Raw genomic sequence first — 18744 nt, 5'->3', positions numbered from 1 at the left:
TTTGATGTGCAGTGCTACGACGATGCGAAGGTGGTGGCAGTGAGGGTGCAATAAAGAGTTCAGTAATGGCTCTTGGGCAGAAGCGATTTTTTAGCCTACAAGTGCGAGTTCTGTTAAATGTCACGGATTTATTGACGACATGTATCCTTTTTTTATCAAACACTCCAGGGAAGCTGCTGTTGAAGAGCTAAAGGGCCAACTGGATGCAGATGAGTACGGTTTTGTTTTTATCATCTACTTTTGGATCAGCTCCATTGGCAAAAAACCAAGAGGGAGTTATTATATCATCAGCTGCATTAAAGATCACAGAGCAGATTAAGAGGGTCAGGCGACAGGTGATCGCAGTCAGAGGAAGGATGCAGATTTGTCAGTAACATCAATGCGTCTGCAAAGATTTTCACGCTCTTTCAAAGGAAGAAACATATTTTCTCACTTCCTCTCACAAAGGAGAAGCCATTCCAGCTTTGACTGTTGCACACGCCTAATTAGACTAATTAGATTTTTCTCAGCTGAAGCCTGGAGTTTAACAAGACACGATTCTCGCCCTTTGCGCCATGCTCCTTGATGGGTGAGAATGAGACTTTATATTCACTAGGTAGGTAGCACATCACACACTCTCTCACACACACACATCCCTTAATGGATCAAATTAGCGCTCTGGCACATAAACCCTGTTTTCCACCCGTTCTTTCACCCCCTCACTTGTTCTCTCTGTACTCTCTTTCTTCCTCGTTCCCTCTGTCAGAGACAGTGGCTGGGTAATTAAAATCTACATTGAGACAAAAGTTGCTTTAATTTAAGTTCATTATACCGTGCCAGTCTCTGGCTTCGCGGGAGATCTTTTTTAGAAATCCGCTGCCTTGAAACCATGGCAACTGGCGCATAACCTCATTTTCCGCCTAATCACAGCGAGAGAGACTGCTAAACATTGATTTGGACAATTATGGGGCTACATTTGCCACAAAGCAAACAAGGCAGAGGCAATGGTTGGGAAAGGTGAGGTGGGGAGGGGGCCAAATGTGACTTAAGTGCTTACATGGAAAATAAAAGAGAGAGCAGAGAGGGGGCAGAGTGGTGCATATCTCGATAGTTTAATGGCTTTAAAATGGCACCTTTTTCTCCGTCTGCAGCTCGTAAACGTCCCAGTGATGTCATTCTTTTCAATCTGACTGACATCCTGTGGCTCATCCACACGGCTCCGCCTCATGAACTTTTCTTCTGTGCTTGCTCAACCTGTTAAATTGACCAAGAGAACCTTTTTATTTACAGAAGGCATAACAGTCCCCTACTGTATAACCAGAGTTGCATCCTGGAGTGAATGTGTTTCTGCTTTTAACCCTTTAGAACCTGGATCAACATCAGTTTTGTTTTGCTGCGTTCAGACCATAGACTGTATATAAAGATGAACGACATGACAGCTCCCCCAGAGGTTATTCAATCTCTCTTCAATTTTTCCCAAAGATGGTTTCTGTCTCTGAAGATTGTTCTCATCACCCTGATGTTTGTTCAAGTGTTTGTTTTCATGATACGTTCTGTTTAAATAAGTTATTAAATTATACAATAAGGGGCCTTTTCTGCCAACATTGACAGCTGTGACAGTCAATCCATGTGCTCACATTCAATGGAGCTGCTCACTATTGGTCAGACGAATGTTTGGGCGGGAACTCCCCAACCGCGGATATCGTTACTGCGCAGATGTAGGGCTCCCAATGACATTACCCTCGCAAGATGGCAACACTAGTACCTGGGATATTTTAACCTCACTTCAGCATAGCGTCGTCCATCTTTATTTACAGTCTATTGATAAGACACCTTTCAAAAGCATTTATACCTATGGAACCTGAGAACATCTGATTGGTTTATTTTGAAAACATGGTAATTTGGCAAGAAATGTTCCCCCAAAAAATGCAAAAAATATCAAACAAAACAAAACTGTAAAAGATGACAAAAAAACAACTTGAAAATGAGAAGCGGAGAGATTCTTAAGATATTATTTGAAAAAGGCAAAAGTGTCCAGAAAACTGTATTTATATTTCTTATAGTTATATATTTATATATAAAATATTATATATATAAAATAATGTTATAGAAAATTGCTTTATTAATTATTAATTTTTGCACTTTCTTGAGGTCAATTTCTTGTTTTTTACTTTTCTCTTTTTTGCACGCGTGAGCACATGAACATGAGCAGAATACATGTAAACATGTACATCAAAGCAATAACTTCAACAAAAGCTCTATTTTGATGTTTTTTTATGCTCTCTGTATTGTTTGTATTGTGAATTAGAAAAAGGTCAGCAGGGTGCCAACACTCTACTGGGGTCAAGATCTGGTCCATGGGCCTTAAGTTGGGTATCAATGGCAAATAGTTTACAGTAATGGCATCAAATTAGCTGACTAGTAAAAAGTGAATGAGTTTGAATCTAAATGTTATACAACAAAATATTTGAGAACAGTGACACCCCCAACTTGGAGTAACATTGTGCTATTTGTGCAAATTTCAGACGTCTTTGACAAATATCTAAACCTTTGAACCCTGAGCAACTTGGTGTGATTTCTTTCAATAACATGAACAATGAGCAACTTGGTAAGAAATATTTCAAAAATCGCAAGAATTCTGTAGTTTTAGAAAATTATTTTTAAAAGCCCGGGAAAACTGTATTTATAATTATCATAATTACATATTTGAAATTATGTTACAGAATTATTATCATCTTTAGTCACTTCTTGATTGAGTTTGTATGTTTTTTACTTTTTTGAACCAATTAGTTCAGGGCTAATGAACCTGCATGGCCATTTTCAAAGAGGTCCCTTGAACTCGGATCTGAATGAAAATGGGTTGTATGGCTTTTGGTTTTGGTGTGCCACCCAATGGCCACCCCTGTGAATAATCACTGAAAAATCACTGTTTGAGCACAAGAAACAAAATTGCATGAGGTTGGTGGCAGATCTGCAATTAGAACGGAAACACCCACATAACACAAGAGATCCAGTGAATGGAATGATTATTTTTTGGGTTAACTGACCCTTTAAACTTGGCCTTTTAGCCCGTTCCCCAACAAAGCAATGAGCAAACAACCTGGCTTTCATTACAAGCAGGAGGGACTGTCCCGTTGGTTGTGGCCTCAGAGCTCAAAGGTCAAAGAGTGAAAAAGTTGGCTTTACTGTAATAACACCACCTCATTATGGGGGGATCATTACCTTTCTGACAGGGTCAGACATTTGTTTTGACTGACCTGGCTTCAAAGGGACAGGGCCGGGTGCTGTTGCTGTTTCGTGACCCCGGTCAAGTTGTGGGGATTCTGGGTAATTATGACCAAGCTGGGAAGAGGATAGAGAAAAAGAAATAAAAGTGAGCTGCAGTGTTGTGTCTGTTCATGTCAACGTGTCCTCTATGGTGGACAGAGTGTACAACTTCTTATTGCACGAGAAAGGTGAACTAATGGCAATCCATCAACCAAACACACTCAATTAAGTTATGCAAATGCATTAATTGCAAATGCATAGCCGTCCTGCCTCATCACTTAACCCTCTGTAACCTGTTTAAAGGTTTCCGTACAAGCTTACAGTTTCAAGACAGATTTGTCTCCGGCATTCAATGGATGAAAAGAGGGAGGGCTGGATGGGAAGGGAGGAGGGTGTGTGCGTACATGTGCAGGGGCAGAGAAGAAAAGAGAGATCAAAATTGCCCCTCTGCCAATCAAAAAACCCAATTATCATTCTCAATCAGCGCTGGAAAGACACAAAGAGCCGCTCTCATACAATGGTTCAGTGGTCTAGACCAGAACAATTACCGCATAATTAGTTCATCAGACGATCCCAGATTGATCCAACTTTGATTTGCATGCAGAATTGGGTCGGAGAAAAGCCTGGCTTTGAGCACGCACAAGATGTTCCCATCATACCTAGTGAGGCTCAGGCTGTGCCGGGGACTCAGAAAATGGGTATAAGTGTCAGAGAGAGGAGCAGTTCAACAAGGCAAAAATGACACGGAGAGAAAATGTCTCAGTCGAAAAATTGAGCTCCATCACCCTGTTATATGCATTATTGGAACTTTTGCACTGCTACTTTTGGGGGAAGATGGAGAATCAGGGAGTGGAGAAATTACTCCTGTACCCGTTCAGCACGCTCAGTATGGAGTGATGAAGCTCTTTTTAACCTAAATGCCCCCAATTTGAATCTTTCTCCATAAGTGAAGATTTCAGTGATGAAGGTGTCTCTGCCGTTATTACGGAGCAGACTCTCTGCAGAGCATGATTGCGAGACACAGGCAGTTATTCACTTGACCAGACTGGACCTGATTCTATAGCGGCGAGGCGCTCGGTGCGGTGAAAGGCGCCCCGATCAATGACAAGGAGGAGGTGGAAGAAGGAGAAAGTAGTCAACTTGTCACGGGGAAAGCTTCATGCTGTGTTTCTTTCAAAAATCTGAGCTCGATGACTTTCTGGGAGAGAAAAGGCGCCCTGCCTTCTGCAGATTGTGAATAGGCTGTGATTGCCTGCGATACAAAGGGACGAGGGGTACAGGTAATGACTGTGTGGTTTTGACAGACACCACCCAGCAGCAGCGACATTGCTAGCTGCTCCACCATTTGATTTGGGAGAGCTGTTGCTATGGCGACGGCACTAGTTGATTGGCGCCCTGCTTTTTTTTTTTGGGGGGGCTAAATACAGCATTTTCTGGGTAAAAGTATTATTTAATACCAAAGAGGCTTATAGACAGAGCACCTTATCTAATGGAGTGAATCCAAATGAACACATTGATTCAATTAAAAAGTGAATTTGTACTGACTTAATTAATTTGTGGTTATGTTTAAAACATTCCCAGATTAAAATGTCTAAAAACCAAAGAAAGTAGGAGCTATATATATTATATATTTAGCTGAGTTGTGCTCTTCCAACAATGTTTAAACTCATAGAAAACTGTGATTTAATTCAAGGTAGTGGTACATTTCATTTTGTCACATGTCAGTTGCATCATATAGGCCTATAACTTTTTGCCCTTTGAAACCTGGAGCGACAACATTTTTCTTTTACTGCATTCAGACACTTTTACACGTACTTAAACCTTTGAAACCTGAGCAAACTGGATTCCTTTCTTTTGAAAACATAAGGTACAAAAAGGCGATTAGCAACTTGGCAAGAAGTGCTATGCAAATTGCAAGGGAATAGATTTATTTTTCCAAAATACTAAATTTATAATTATTTTATTTATAAATTTAAAATATCTTTATATCTTTCATATCATTTTACACATTTCTTACCAAGTTGCTCATTGCCTTTATTTTTACAATATTTTGGAAAGAAATCACACCAACGGGCTCAGGATCCAAAGGTTTAAACACTTGTGAAAGGCATCTGAAAGTAACGCAAGAAAAGCGAAGTTGCTCCAGGTTTCAAAGGGTTTATCACATATGTACTTTGGATGAAACTGTTTTAATTGTTGCATATATGCAATTTATTTATTTCAGAAAACATGCAGAGGAAATCAACCGTAAATGTGTATATAAACACCAGATTACATGTCTTTATTTATTTTTGTCAGAACTCACTTCTCCTTTTCACAACATGATGGAGGGATGGGGGCTGCTTGGTGGGGGGACTTCCTAAAGTCCTAAATACAGCTGTGTTTTTTCTTCTTAAAGTCAAGGCCAGATGTTACCTTGAGACTATCAGTTTCCTGTAATCCCAGGCCTCTGTATCCCCATTAATTCAACAATACCGTCTCGTATCTTCTTTTTCTTATCTCGCTAAATCCAAACTACACTTTCCCAAGGACCAGTATAAATATGGATGGAGCTACACATGGAAATAAACTCTTGACTCTCTCTCTGTTCTTAGGTCGATGGCGAGGGCTAAGTCCAGGCTTACAGCTGCTTCATCGAGACTACACCAAGGTTGAGGATGAAAAGGAAAAGCTATTTTTGTCCAGCCCTCCTTTGTAATTAGAGAGGAATCCATACAGCGTAGTTTCTCAACCAAGTCTACAATTCTGCCGAGCCATAATTTACTTAATTACCCAGAGACGCCTCTTTGATTCAGTCAATATCAAAAAAAGAGCCTTTCTGGAGGAGAGGTAGCGAATGATAGTAATTTTGAGGCTGTTTGGCTTCCATTCGCTGCTGTTATGAGCACCGCTTTTTTTTTTTTAACTTCGTGAGCAATAAACTGATTATAGATGAGAGGTTGTCAGCTATGTCTGTTGTGCCTTTTTCACTCGGTGACAGTCATTTAAAAGTGAGGACTTCACTAAAAGTACACTTTAAATCCCCTATTAGCAGAGAGAGCTAATATTGATCCCATCTTTTTGTCTGCTTAATATCTTTCAGCCATTGCAGACCTGCGGTGGGTGCGATTAACTTCAAATCAGTTTGACTCAAAAGGTCAAATTGGATATAAAATTCAGACACTAGCGACATATGATTTGACAGAAAATACACCAAGTTTTTGAAATCTAAAGAAAAGTGAATTCCACCCAAACTTGCTCCTCACACACACACACACAACCCCCAAACATCTCCACCAGAGTTAAGTGAACCTCCGGGATTTGTAAGACCTCTCTGTAGCATCCTTGAGGCGAAAAAGGTGGGGTGCCACTTACCTGCTGGAAGTATTTTTTCCCCCCTAACCAGAGAGGGAAACCGCCAGGCCTTCCTTGAAAGCCTGTCTCTGCAGGGCCGAGATTAGAGGACATTCCTTTCTGTTCCCACTCAGGGAGCCCGTCAGTGGTCACCGCAGCCGTGATGTAACACGCCGTCTCAAGCGTCTTTGAAGTGGCTGGATAAGCCGGCCTTGGATGCGGGGCGAGTTCAAAAGGGCCCACGGAGGGATTTTGAAACAGAAGGAGGAATCCAGCGTTTCCTCAGATCATTTCCAGCCTCATTTCCCACCGTGTCAGCGGACGCTCTGAGAGGGGGACGAGAAAAAATTTGAGGGTTTGAAGGCGGCTGAGTGACTCAGACATTTTGGTTGCTTTATTCTGGGAGGACAGGGCAGAGGCAAAATCTTGAACAGTTTCATATTTTTGTCTTTGATACAGAAACTTACAATTAGGGTTCAAAGTCACAAACATGATGTTTTACCGTATGCTCTGTCAGCTTTACACGCATGTTGAGCAGAGTGTCCATCCTGTAACATACAAGAAAACGGGTGATAACAATTTAATGATATCCTACAGAAAGAACTGCCAAAGCCAGGACTTTAAACAAGTCTGCAGCCATGTGAGTGGCTCAGTGAGGCTGCACAGTGGCAACATCCTATGAAGATGCTAACACATTCTCATCACAAGTCGTCACATATTGCCACTTTGTCAGTGGACTTCCGCGCCCTCATATTACTCTCTAGGTATCCTCCTATGTCTGTTGTTGATGCTCCACTACTGTGGTTATGTTTAGGAAACAAAATGACATGGCAACTAACTAACTAAAGGCACATGGTTAGGATTTGGCAACACAGGCACACAGATTTCTAGTTTTAGGCAAAAAGGGCACATGGTCAGGTGCAGAAAAAAAAACAAATTCACACAGGAAGCGAACACCAACCTCCTGGGTGAAAGTCTGGGCTTTGTCAAAACGACACTATTGCTCCTTACATATAGTCATTACCAGCATTGCTGTCCAGCCGTCCAGCTGTCTGGCTGGCCAATTGCGTATCATAACGTTGCAACTGGTTCTGTCTGGCCGTGTTCTCAACTGACGCCCTCCAGCAGTGTATCACACAGCTGCAAAAGGTGGCTTTTGGCATCAGGATCTTACCCCGAAATCACTGCAAGGCAGCAGTATTTGATGACTTTGGAATGAGACGGAGCTGACAATGGTTCATTTAATATCTCACATATTGTCGCTCCACAAATGGCGTTGTCACTTTAAGTACTTAACATTAAGTTACATGGTTTTGTTTGATGCAACAACCATCCTAACATGCCTCCTCACATGTACTTTTGCTCTCAATATTACTCTCTTTTTCACTCCCATCAGGGCACTGGTCATGTGATAGCAGCCTTCAAGCAGACATGGGTTTTGGGTCAGCACTTTTCTTAGCTCAGCTGAGTAGTTGTGTGCACATACAACCTGTTTTGAGGCTAGGTCCTGAATAAAACTACATATTAACGTTAAAAGAGAATAAATATCCACACACAGGAGTACAGATCCCAATATTTAATTGACTACAAGAAATACAACGTTTCAACCCAACAGGGCCTTCATAAGGCAAAACACACATAAATAAATAAAAATTTGCCTAATGAGGACCCTGTTGGATACAATATTTCAACTCAACAGGGTCTTCATGAGGCTTTTTTTTTTTTAAATTTTAAAAAAGTATCTTTTGTAGTCGATTAAATATTGGGAGCTGTACTTTCTTTTTTTTGTTTAGTAATTTTCATAGAAATACGTACAAATAGTGAATGAGAACAGCTTGACATCCGTGCTTTGAGCTAAATGCTTTCATCAGCATGCTCATAAAGACAAAGCTATACATTTCAATCAGGACCAAAGTAATGACCAACTGTTAGCACAGCAAGAAAACAGGCATTTTCTTATGGACTTTTCGCCTTTCTCCCCATCCCATAATGTCCATCTGCCTTCTGTAAGCCACATCATGCTGCTGTCATCATTTACTCCCTCAATCACTGCAGAAAGTGCTGACAGTCAAAGAATAGGTGGAACCAATGCAGTGTAATCACAGGATGGAGGTGACCGGGCCCAAAGAGGACAAATCTGACTCTGACCTCAGGGAGAAGTCACTAGCCACGTTTCCAGCGCCAAACAGTCTTGCCAAGGTCTGGACAAGCTTAACAGGCTTTTCTGGGCAGAAAATAGCCTTCAGTTTCCTCTCAAAGTTAGAAAAACACATTCAGTAAGTGCTGCATATCACAAAAAGGTTAGTGAAATATTAAAACCCATGAGACATTGCACATGGTTACTGAAATGGAAAATTCTGCAGTGTGCGTCTTGTGTGTCATTGTACACACATTTCACTGTAATTCAGCCTGACATGTTTGGTATCTTTGGAAACGTCAGGATCTTGACTAGAATTCAAAATGAGGTACAGTGGGTTTGAACTAAGCTTGGCCGCACACCGCATGCTTCACTAGCGGACCCAAAGGTGGATCTGTGTGGGTTGAAGAGGTTAAGCCACAGACGAGCTCGGCAATTCTTCTCCACTGGAAACAAAATGTTACAATAATCACACAAGTGTTATTTTTGGGAGGCTGTATGAATAATGCGTCCTGGCTAAAGCTTTGTGCTGGAGACAGGAACGTGATCGTATCTGTGATGAAGAATGGCCTTGTGCTAAACAGCTCAGCTATTGTATCAAACACAAAAGCATGGGGCTATTATTTAAAGAAGCAGTCTTCTTTTTGATAAAATCAATACAGAGTTTCTATGCAGGAATCTCCTATGATCGTCATTCTTTTGAAAAAATGAAGCACTTGTAAAGGACCAGTTCACCAAAACAGAAGCAACTTCCTTCTTGCCTAATGATGTCAAGTAATGCAAACAGTTCGGTGTTTATGGATAATTCACATTTTGAGTTTGACACCCTCTCATGTCTAAAGACAATGTGAGTTTTTAGTTACAATAGTTACACCAAAAAAAAGTAAAGCTTTAACTGCACTGCTGGCTCTAATGGACCATTAAGTTTATTATAAATATGTTGCACTTGTCTCAATGGACCTTATATTTGAGAAAACGCAGGTTAGAGTCTTTTGTCATGATGATGTAGCATTACTAACACATCATAGTGAACATATGCCAGCATTAGTCAGCCACTAGTTAACGAGTAGGTCTTTCAAAATAAAAGGTAGATGTTTTTATTTTCCCTGCACCAAAATGTACAGAACTACAACCTCCAAACCGTAATGTAAAAGTAAGTTAGAAATAATACTTTTTTGCAAGTTGGGTTAACGATTTAGCACTTTTAGATGTGTAGTGATCAATTACTGGCTTATTTGTCATCTTGTAGTGGCCCATCAAAAATGTTAGACTTATTGCTGACAATGAAAGGGCTGTGCAGAAGGGAAATGCTTACAACAAAGAAGAAGCAGAGCCTTGGGGGAAGCAGAAGTGAGTGACATTAAGTTCCTGTTGCTGCTTTCACCAGCTGCACTGCCATCAAGTTGCAAATTCGCCTTGAGCCAGCTGCCCCTGAGCAAAAACCTGCTCCAGGTGAGGTCTGATCCCTCAGTATTGCTCTGCTGGTTACCACCGCACACTGACCACCTGCACCGGTGGAGCTTGTACTGAGCTTTTATGCATTTGATACAGCATACATTTCCTCCTCTCCACAGCTTCTCTGCGCCTCTCTTCACTGGCCTGTCAAATTGCCTGTTGGAGGGAAAGATGGTGGAGCCTGAGCTTTTTTTTTTAAACCACGGACAAAAAAGAACCCACAGGTTGTCTGTCCATGTCTAAGTGACAGGTGTCCAAGAGTGTGTGTGTGTTAGTGTGTGTGTGTGTCTGGTCAGACGACAGATCCTGCTAATCCTGTCCGTCCCAGAGGACAGGCAGTGTGACTGGGTAATTGGCCACTGACTGAGCAAGACCACTCTGGAGGCACTGCTTATTGAACCACTGTCAGAGAGAGAGAGAGAGGGAGAGGAGGTGAAGGCATAACAAGACTGGAGAGAGATGGGAAAGAAGGTAGAAAGGAAGGGAGGACAAAATCAAGGGAAAGACGAGGGGTAACAAGAGCAAAAGGAGTGATACAGATTGAAATAAATAAGTGGGGGAGGTGCAGGGATGGAGCGAGCATGGGTGGGTGGAAGAGAGAAAGAATAAAAGTCAGAGTGAAGAGTGGAGAATTTTCGAGTGACCCTGAAGCCACCGCTTCCTCTTCTCTCAGCTGAAATGTGACACTTTCATGATTACACTGGACCCCCTTTTTTGGGGGGCCAGCTTAATCTTAAAAGGATGAGCAGGAGGGGAAGAAGCAGAGGATGGGGGAGAGTAGGAGGAGGATGGAGGGTTGGGGGGTGGGGGGTGGCGGGGGGTACGGGCATGGTAATGGAAGTCTAGGTTAATACTTCCTCCTCCAGCTGGCCACCTAACAAATTGCCTTGTAAAAGCAGAAACGATGGATAAATAAAGAATGGAATAAAAAAAAGTATATCCCTCCAGCAAATTGGCTGTCATTGGATTATCCCCTATAAAGCAGGATTTGTGTGTGTGTGTGTGTGTGTGTGTGTGTGTGTGTGTGGGTAGACTTTGGGGTATATGTGTGACCACTTTCTTGCATCACATAAATGTCGAGTGTGTGTTCTTGTGTGTGTGTGTGTGTGTGTGTGTGTATGTTAAGAGATGGCTGCTAGTATCGGGCCCAAGCAGAAAGGGTGGAAGGCGAGAAAGGATTGGATGAGCGATCATTGCTTCATCGGCTCCATTAAACACACCAATGGCCTGTAAATCAGGCTGTCACAGAAACACTCATCCTACACACACATACACAAACACACACACACACACACACACACGCACACACACACACACACACATACACAAACACACACACACACACACACACACACACACATGCACAAGCCCCAGTGTCAGGTAACGTCATGATATAGGTAAGTTGACAAAGTTATAAAGTTATGTACTAGCAAGTGAATTAGTTTTTACAGTGTATTTAAATAATACATGTAATGTTAAACTACAAGACATACAAAAGTGAAATAAATCGATTATAAACTGTACTTAAAATTATACAACAAGCAGTTCTGACCAAGCACTCTGATTGGTGCACGAGATATTAAGAACGTGTTCAAATATGCATAACAACATACCTGCCTCATCACTTAGGGGAGTACTTCTTGCTTGTGTTGTACGTCGCTTTGGATAAAAGCGTCTGCTAAATGAAATTGTAGAATTGTAGAATTGTACTCCACCATTTCTGAATCACCACTCTTGAGGAAATCATTGTTTTCATACTAATTCAGGGAAGGTTAAGTTGTCAAATACAGCTGACCAAATCAAAAGTAACAGACAACCCACTACTAAATGAAAAACTAACAAAATGACATTAACAAGCATAAACCAACATGCTCTGAAAGGACACTATTTAATTATTTGACCATTCAAGCTAGCAAAGCGCTAAACCACGAGTCAGTCACTTCGCCAGCGGAAGTTACCCAATCGAGCACACTCGGCTTCCTTAAGTCTCTCGCCCACATGCCTCATTGACCCAATAATGAGTACGATCTGGGTACTTCTGGACCGAAACAGTTTTTTACGTCATGCGCTACTTAGCTCTCATAGGAATGAAGGGGGCCACGCCTCCATGCTGTATCCAGATCCTATTGAAACATCCATGATGCACACATGAAAGGTGCCTTTTGACATCCTGCACTTTTGCCAAAAGCACTGACAGAGCAGCGCTATTTTAAGAATTCAGAATGAGAATAACCTGCAACAGCCTGTATATTTAGGTGTCAGGTTTGGGTACTTTAACCCTTTGAAACCTGAGCAAATTGGCTTTATTTCTTTCAAAAACATGGGAAGAAGTCAATGAGTAATGAAAGATATTAGTAGAGAGAGATTAGAGATTAGTAAAAACTATAAGAAAATAATCCAAAAATTTTCTTAAAAACAACGAAAAACAAAAATACAAATAAAAAAAAAGAGCAGGGAAATTACAATAATTCTGTCGCATAATTTTAAATCTGTAATTATGATACTTCTAAATGTTTCTCCATCATTTTTTTCTTTTTTCCCTAGACTTATTTCCTACCTTTTTTTTCTTTAATTTTAAATCTACAAATTCCTTGCAATATGTGGAACATTTCTTACCAAGTTTCTCATTGCCTTATTTTCCATGTTTTTCAAAGAAATCACGCAGAAAGGTGATGTTGCTCCAGGTTTCAGAGCATTAAGGTTTGGCTGCTGCAAAAATTCAGCCCATTGTTTTAGATATGCTTTTGCTATAATTAGTTCAGCACGACTCATTGAACCCAGCTCATCAAAGGTGACAATGACAACAAGGAACACATGGTCCCTTGACAAATATGCATTTGATCAGAGGTCAGAGTGCACCAGAGGCTCCACTGGAACAGTCAGTGTCCTTGCTGATTACTTCAGCGGTCCTGCTGTAAGTCCAGCTGCCCTCCAGGTGATCCAAGATTGAACACACTGTTGGTGCTAAAGGACTGATTCAGCAGCTTTTCTGTTATCTGATATCCTCTCTAACTCCGGCAGTCACGCCCTGAGAGAGAGCAGAACTCGAGAAATCAAAGACCTGTCATGTCTGAGAAAGTTTAGAGATGAAAGAAATAGAGAAAGAAAAGGTCAGAGAAAACATTAAAAGATAAGAGAAGGAACAAGAAAAAAGATGAGGATGGAAGGTCGTGGAGTGGTCGGAGGAGGAACAGCTTGTCCGAGCCAAAAAAAATCAATAAGTGCTTGAGAATCAACAGCACGTGGGTGGTCAATGGCATGATTCAAGCTCATTAGCACAGCGTTTGACTTGGATGTTTGACCTTATACCCCACCGTCCCACTCGCACAGTTTTTTTGCCTATATGGTAGAGCTCCAGACAGATAATAAGCTATGCAGAAGTTGCTCAGTTGAGCCAACTCAACTGTTCATTAAGGCAGTTTTTGACACATTCGACTGCATTGTAGCAAATCAAATTTGACAAGACATCAAAGAAAGCAGGAAAAACAAACACTATTGTCATTATATTACAGTGAATCAAGCAAAATTGAAGCTTGCTCATTACTTGGGTTTATTCTGTATCGCTTAAGGGAGGAGATTTGCTTTGTTTTCCTGTAGCTCCACGCCAATATCCTTCATAAGAAAAACAATATACTGTCAAACAAAGAAATGTCCCAGACAGTTTTCCATTTTTCCTTACAGTCATTTAAAATTGAATTACAATGACTGATGGCAACCAATCAATGGTGGTAATTTCAGCAAATGATGCAGCACTGTTTCAAACTGTAAAGTATTGATTCAGCTGCAGCCTGTAGTAAGCCATTTATCTCCCATTAAAAACAATCTCTTGTAATTACCTTAAACTGCTTTTTAGAATCATGGCAGGAGAAATAAGCCGCAGCTACTGTGTGCGACAAATTACATATCATTAAAATAAAATACATTAATGTATGCGTTCATCTTGCGCTCCCGGAGGTTTGGAATAAAGTGCAGTAATGTTGACGCTCATTTTGAATTCCCTGAGGTTCCTCTTGATCACAGCAATCATAAAGATCTGCTCTTACAGTTGGGCTGCAGTGAGTCTCACTGCCTTCGCATGTTTACTCACGAGACAAGTTCCTATGAATGCAACTTTATTGTGGTATTTACAAGAGGGCTGTGTGCAACGTGCAACGTGTTTGGTGATGTTTTCAGACATGTCTGAGGCCTCTGAAGTATATTTTTGGTTAATGGCAAATTATTATATTGTAATTTTAGTTTTAGACTTATTTTTTGTAAGTTTATAATATGTCTGAGGAGAATGTTGATTCTCCCAAAAGATCACTTCTTATCATCTGTCATTATGCCCTTGCATTTCCTGCATTGTTAATCTCAGCGTCTTCTAGATCATAGATCTATAAAGAGAACTGGATATAGTTTTGGAGGTGGAGCAATGTTCAGTCCTATGAGAGTTGCTAAGTGGTGCTTGAAGCCAAAAAAAGTTTGACTTCCTTGGTCTAAAATTAACTACATTTTTCACTCATCTTTCACAGAACGCCAGATTCACAGTGTATGCAAGATATTGGGGTGCTAGCTGTTACAACTACTATCTTCACAAACAGACCAATATTTATATATATTTATTAATCTGAATATTTGGTTTCCACAAAATCAGCAGGATGAGACACATGGAAACAGCTGTGAACAGTTTGTTTGCTTTCTGATAACTTCTTGTCCCTTCAGCGAAGGCACGCGTTCTTAATTCAAACCGCAGTTTTGAATCACGACATCAGCTCGAGTGAGGAGCACAAAATTCCCAAACTCAGCACAGCCCCATCTCTCTCTCTCTCTCTCTCTCTCTCTTTATATATATATATATATATATATATATATATATATATATATATATATATCAAACAAGATTGATCACATTAAATATTAGACAAAAATTCTGACGAAGATAAAAAAATTCAAAAGTCAAATGTCTGCGAGCATGCAGACATGATTTTCTGCCTTGTAGCTTAAAATATTAACAAAGTTTACAGTCGGAAACCTAAATATTCACTTGTAAGCCTGTAGGCAAAAACCTCACCAACTTCAAAAACAGTGAGCAGGTAGAAACTTTAACTACAGAAGTTTGTCAAAACTAAGATGGCAAGTCTATTTCAAAGTTAAAATGACAAATGAGCAGTGGTAAATAATTTACAGTCAAACAAAGGTCTGTCTGCTCCTGGTTTGCTGCCTTCAGTACCTGGCTCAGAGGCTCTCAGATAAACTCAACCAGGTCTATGTAGCTCAGTTGCTGTGTAAAATGACCATTACGTTTGCTTTGAGGATAGTGTATGTCAAATCACTACAAAGTAAAAAAAAAAGCTGCCAATAAGACCACACATAATTGCATAACAAGTCTCATCATGTCAATATAAAGTTCGTCTATGAGCATAAAAATCCCATTCTGTATCACAGTAATGAGTCCCTTGTTGTTTAGAGAATCAAACAGCCTTTAAAGTGCTTGACCTGAGCATGGCAGCCATTTTTCCCAAGATTTCAGCTCCTGTCTCGCAGCAATATCGTCACCACTGCTGCTAGTTGCTCCATCCAAATATCGATCCAGCTGTCTAACATCCTCTGAATAATATGTGAATTGCGCTTCAGGCCGGATTTCTGCTTTGATAAGGAAATTACAGCCTCTCTGATGACCATCGAGGACACCCCCCGGCCGGTTTGAGGTAGTGGGTGAGATCTTTTCACAAGGTTAACAGACGATCAGTAAAGAGTGGCTCCCCCGTGGCCCCTCCTGTGGCCCCCCGCTCTTCCTTCCTTCCCCCTTGGTATCAATCAATACCTGTTAACAAAAGCTCTGCGGGGCTCCTCTCCACTCTCTGCACTCTTATTCATATTTCAGGATGTTATTAGAGCGTGCAGCGAAATGTCAAGATCTTTACAAGGTAAATATCTCTCCGAATGTCACAGGGAGAGTTGAGGAGGGGGGAGCGAGGGTACTTTTCTTCTCTGTTTTTCACTGTCAGACGTGTGAGCTGCCGACATTAGGGCAAGAATGATTTCTCTGCCAGCGGCTATTTCACAGACTCGTTTGTTTCTGCCGTGTTTTCAATGATCATATTGGCGTGGGTGTTTGCATTTTAATGGCTGAAGAGGGATTTTTAATGCAAACAGAACCTTCAAGACAGTGATATTACAGTGACTGCCCGCGGGCCAAATTCAGCCCCTGATAGGGTTCCAGGTGGCCCCCAACCACTTTCTAACACCCGATAAAAATAAACTGATTCACACTGGGAATTGTTTTTTTTTTTACTTTTAGTATACATAAAATGCCAAAGTGAATAAAAGAGCATCATAACAGAGCTTGCACCCCCAACAGAGGTTCTAGCTAAGCACCTAATGTCCTAAAATCATAGAAATGTCCTAAAATTCTATAAATTCTCTAAAATCCTAGAAACATGTTAAAATCCCAGGAATGTTCCAAAATACAAGAAATGTCCTTTAATCATAGAAATGTGCTAAAATCCAAGACATGTCCTAAGATCCTAGTAACGTCCTAAAATCCTAGAAACATATGTGGGGTTGCTGCGACTGGCCTCCTGTCATTTTTCAGAAGCGGCCCCCAACAAAAGCAAGTTGAGTATTCCTGCATTAAGATGAATACAAGGAATATCAAAGCAGCGGCGGTAGAGAAGAGTGTGAAATGGAAGTGCATGTGTGCAACTGTGCTTTTGCACATGGCTAGGGGCCACCACAGTCGCCTGAGGACAACTTCATCTTTTGTTGAGCTCAGCTGCCAGAGCGGCAGAAATGAACCGACAATCAGTTGAGGCAATGAGGCCGCCTTCTTAACCATCTACACACTGCCATTGCATCGCAATTGCCGCTAAATCAAGTGCATGAAAAGTCGTGTCTGGAAAAATACAGACATAATAATAAGGAGTGTGATAAACATGGTAGGATGTATTTGTTCGGGCTCATTTTGTGTCATGTGAGGTGGGCTCAGCTGCACGAGGGGCCTGTTGAACAGAGAGTGAGATGCCTCCATCTTTTCTCCTCTCTGTTTTAACACATCGGCAGTGACAACAGCCTCACCCAGGACATGAAATGTGTGTTTCTACCAGGGATCATGTCTATTTTTGAGTTGTTTGTTTTTTTTTTCTCTCACTGAACATCTGTGTGATGCTCCCGAGCGACAGCTTCGCCTGCCTGATCAGCCGAGCAGAAACACAGAGAGGAGAAGGAGGGAGATGGAAAAAGAAAGAGAGATAGAGAGAGAGAGAGGAATGGTGGCGTCTCAGGTGATGACAACATCGTAGGCTGGGGTTGTGGGTAATGAGGCTCTCATGAGTAAAGCTGGGTGCCAGCTTGGTGATGTCACAAGATGAACAAGCAAACTCAGAGATTCATTTGACAGAACGCAAGGAAGAGTGTTGCTTCTTCCAAGTGGCGACAGCTCCTCACTGACCTCGCTCGTTGTCGCCTCTGTGAGGAAGATGTTTCTGCCTCTGACAACCTCTTGTCTTTGCGTCACGTGTGCCAGCTGCTTTTCCTGCTGCAGCTTTTCACTTTTGCCACACACACGCGGGCCATCTGGGTAATTATGAGGTACAGCTGAAAAAGCTATACCCTTTTTTATTTACAACCCGGCTTGCTGACCACGGAGGATCAAATATGCCATAATGAAAAGTAAATGGATAAATGATTCAAAAAAATAATTGAAATAAGATAGGAAGAATTTAGTGAGGGGATGTGCAATGGAACTGCAACTCTCATGGCGATTAACCAATGGCCCCCTCATTAAAATACAGTGACTGAAATATAGAATTAAACAAATAGGTAAATGAATAAATAGGGTAATAAATAAAATAAGAAATAAATGTAGAGTCAATAATGAATTGGGAAATAATTAAATACAAAAATAAATTAATATAGAAATAAATTGTTTGTTTGTCAAATGTATTTATCAAAAAAATCATATATTCATCAGACAATTTATAATCTTATTTCTAAATTTCTTTCTTTATTATTTTAATTATTTTTTTTTTTTTTACAATGACAGATTTGGGCCTCCATATTTGACAGTTCTGTCTGAGAATCCCTGACTTTCTTCTACACTGATTCCCATCCATAATCACAGCCTTGTACTGTAACTTCTCTCATTTCAATTAAAGCACCTGGTGAGTCAAAGGATGCAATTGTCTGCCACAGATTCCACGAACCTTGCAAGAAATTGCCAGACTGAAATCTCCCAATTATTCCGTCCATTTAACATCTTACCTCACATCCTAAATTGATCCTTTTGGCAACTTAAAGGCATTCATTTGCAACGCTGCTGTGGCTGGAATAAACCGTGCCTCCTCTGGCTTTGTGCTGAAGAGCACTAAGCAGGTATAAAGAAGCTTCAAGAACCAGAACAACACACCTCATTCTTAACTACCACCCTGTACTTACTGGGCTGTACTGGTGGTTTGTTCTTCCCCAGGCATGTGCTGTGCAGCCAACTACTGGTCCCACAGTGCCACCTATTGACAGAAACAAATGCAACACTTTAAATAAATTAAATTTGCAATGGGTCATTTTAGCCCTGCATTGTCTTTTTTAAGCTTTTG

The 18744-nt window shown here is 40.9% G+C and overlaps 1 long non-coding RNA gene across 1 annotated transcript; it reads right to left on the bottom strand.

Annotated features, from left to right (window-relative positions):
- Positions 1 to 18744, bottom strand: LOC148185492 (uncharacterized). Its single transcript, XR_015775903.1, has 5 exons — positions 18587 to 18744; positions 7082 to 7127; positions 6601 to 6905; positions 3237 to 3321; positions 1 to 1233 (listed from the first exon to the last, which is right to left on the bottom strand). It is a non-coding gene; the product is annotated as an uncharacterized LOC148185492 (long non-coding RNA).

Source organism: Plectropomus leopardus, chromosome 24 (genome assembly GCF_026936395.1).
Source record: "Plectropomus leopardus strain MGB_pleo_1.0 chromosome 24, ASM2693639v1, whole genome shotgun sequence".
Lineage (NCBI taxonomy): Eukaryota > Metazoa > Chordata > Actinopteri > Perciformes > Serranidae > Plectropomus > Plectropomus leopardus.
The sequence above is the reverse complement of the archived record's forward strand: the minus strand, read 5'-3'. Positions and strand labels throughout refer to the sequence as shown.